Genomic DNA, 2,779 nt, shown 5'->3' with positions numbered 1-2,779 from the left:
ATTAGATCTCCTCTAAATGGTGCCATTAGAAAGTACAACTGTTCCTGCAAAAAGCAAGCCCTCATACGTCTGGGTGAACGGAAAAATATAAAACTTATGGCTTCGGAAAGGGAGGATGTGAACAATGAAAAGATGAAAGGCTTAAACAGTTAAATGTCTGTATTATAAAACTAACTTCCCTACGACATTATAACAATCTCTCTATTTCAATCTGATCACTGTCTGGAAAATAAGCAGTCACACCACTGTTCAGATCTGTTTGGATGCTTTGTGTTCCCATAGCAACTGAAGATCTTCCTCCCGCTCTCATTGGCTCCTTTAGGCAGCAGTCAGAAAGAGGAGGGACTTCCTGTGTGCTCAGAGGGGCTGCGGCAGGGTGACAGCACAGGTACTGTATACTGAGGTCTCACCATGCACTGTGCACACAAGCAGCTTGGAAAGGAAAGTGTTAAAGGTCTAGCATTACAGAGAGTGACAGGGTGGAGTCCTCCATAGACTTGCTTTTCAACTCCTTCCATACCAGCATGCACGAGTTAACCCTGCAGTTGTAGAGTTGCACATCTTAGGGGCGTTGCTGGGTTTTAGCCTGACATGACCCCCTCCCCTACCACTGCCCCCCCCATGCTCCTCCTGTAAACACAGGCTGCCACTGACAGCTCCTCAATTATGCCACCTAATAATGAGCAGGCAGGGACGGTCAGCCTAATGATATTGTATGTCACCGCCACTACTTGGCAGAGGTTCTGCTGAATCATGGTGAGCATGTTCTCACAGCCTTTATAGGAAGCTGCGCGTCCACCGCACGCTCACTGTCTCCGAGCCTGCCCTGGAGAAGGGAGCACAGGTAGGCTACCAGTCGCTATTACTTTCCTTTCTTACATTTTGGGTTAATCGTACTATTTCTTTAGCTTATTCTGCTTCTGGATGGTGTGAACTTCCTTAGGTGACGCCGCTATAATCTGGATTTCGTGGGTGCTTGCTCTTTAAGTGCAAAGGTGGCCGTCGTACAAAACCGTAGCCAAATCCGCATTATTTGTTGCAGATTATTTTACTGCTGATTGACATTGGTTCTAGCAATCCGCGAGGTATAACCCTGGGTTCACACCTGAGCGTTTCTCAAACGCGCGTTTTACGCACGTTTTTGTCGCGCGTTCTTATGCGCGTTTTTTGTAATAGTAAACGCGCGTTTGACGCGCGTTTGTGTCATTGACTGCAGTGTCCTATGGCCACAAACGCGCGTCAAAACGCCCCAAAGAAGCTCAAGTACTTGTTTGAGCGTCGGGCGTTTTACAGCGCGTTCGTACGCGCTGTAAAACGCCCAGGTGTGAACCATTCCCATAGGGAAGCATTGGATTTCATGTCTTGAGCGTTTTACAGCGCGTTTGAACGCGCTGTAAAACGCTCAGGTGTGAACCCAGGGTAACTGATGACTCCTATCTCTAAAATGACATTTACACGACCGTGTTTTGCAGTCCGCAAACTGCGGATCCACAAAATACGGATACCGTCCATGTGCACGCCACGTCACAATGCGTACCTATTGGGTCTGTGGTCTAAATGTTGCAGCAAAGTATAGGACATGTCTTATCTTTAGTGGCGCATCCATATGGATGCGGGAGCACTGTCACGCGGCGTGTACGCGAGTAATATCCATGTCTGGCGGATGCGCGGTTTGTGCACTAAAAAACACGTATGGTTGTGTGATGATTTACGCCAGCTCTCACTTGTCATACATGAGCTCCTCTGTCATAACACACTCTGTACAAGTAGAAAGACACACCCTCAAATCCTTGACACGTGCTTTTTTAAAGACGCAGTTTAAAGGGATCTGTTATAGTCGGTAGTCCTAAACATCAGGGAAAAGTGGGGTATATACTGTACACACAGTGCTATGGGCATACTGCAATAACTGCTGCCCCCTCCTGGTGACGTCTAAGAATTGGATTTTAGCAAAGAGAACATTAGGGGGCAATTTATCATGATGGGGAAATTTGAAGTCAGTTTTCCTTGAGTCTGTGTAGGAGTACTTTATGCCACATTTATCAGATGTCCCATGTTGTTTGATAAATTTGTCCTATCCTTGGGGTCCATTCACACGTCCGTGGAACGGTTCCGCATCCGTTCCGCAATATCCGGAACGGTGCGGACCCATTCATTCTCAATGGGGCATGAATGTATGCGGAGAGCACACTATGTGCACATCTCCACATCTGCATTTCCGGAGCCCGGCCCCGATCTTCCTGTCCGCAGCTCCGGAAAAAAAAAATAGAACATGTCCTATTCTTGTCCACAATTGCGGACAAGAATAGGCAGTTCTATGGGGGATGCCGGCCCAGTGTATTGCGGATCTGCAATACACTACGGACGTGTGAATGGACCCTTAAAGGGGTTATCCAGGAAATGATAATGAGTATTAGCACCCCCTCCGATCAGCTGTTTCATGAAGCCGCTGCGCTCACCGTACCTCTTGGGAGCACAGCCGTCTCCCGCATCTTCCAAGCACAGCGCCATACATAGTATAGTGGCAGTGCTTGGTATTGCAGCTCAGCCCCACTGTTTGAATGGGGCTGCGCTGCAACTAGGCCCTGTGGCCGATGTTCAGTGATTCCCCCAAAACTAGACTCGGAACAGCATGTAATATAGAATTACTAAATTTTTATTGGACATACACTTGTATAAAACATAGAAATCCATATACATTAGCAGCATTAAATCACACAGGATTGATCTCAACAGGTCTGTCACATTATAGTACATATAACTTGCAATAAAACTCCCA

General features: G+C 47.1%; 1 protein-coding gene across 1 annotated transcript in view; it reads left to right on the top strand.

The window, feature by feature from the left end:
- Positions 1 to 332: 332 nt before the first annotated feature.
- Positions 333 to 2,779, top strand: part of PIR (pirin) — a 146,090-nt gene continuing 143,643 nt past the window's right edge. Inside the window, exon 1 of the mRNA XM_044283719.1 lies at positions 333 to 388. The gene's annotated coding sequence lies outside the window, so the exon portion shown is untranslated. The remainder of the gene's footprint in view (positions 389 to 2,779) is intronic.

This window comes from Bufo gargarizans, chromosome 3, assembly GCF_014858855.1.
Source record: "Bufo gargarizans isolate SCDJY-AF-19 chromosome 3, ASM1485885v1, whole genome shotgun sequence".
Classification (NCBI taxonomy): domain Eukaryota; kingdom Metazoa; phylum Chordata; class Amphibia; order Anura; family Bufonidae; genus Bufo; species Bufo gargarizans.
The sequence above is the reverse complement of the archived record's forward strand: the minus strand, read 5'-3'. Positions and strand labels throughout refer to the sequence as shown.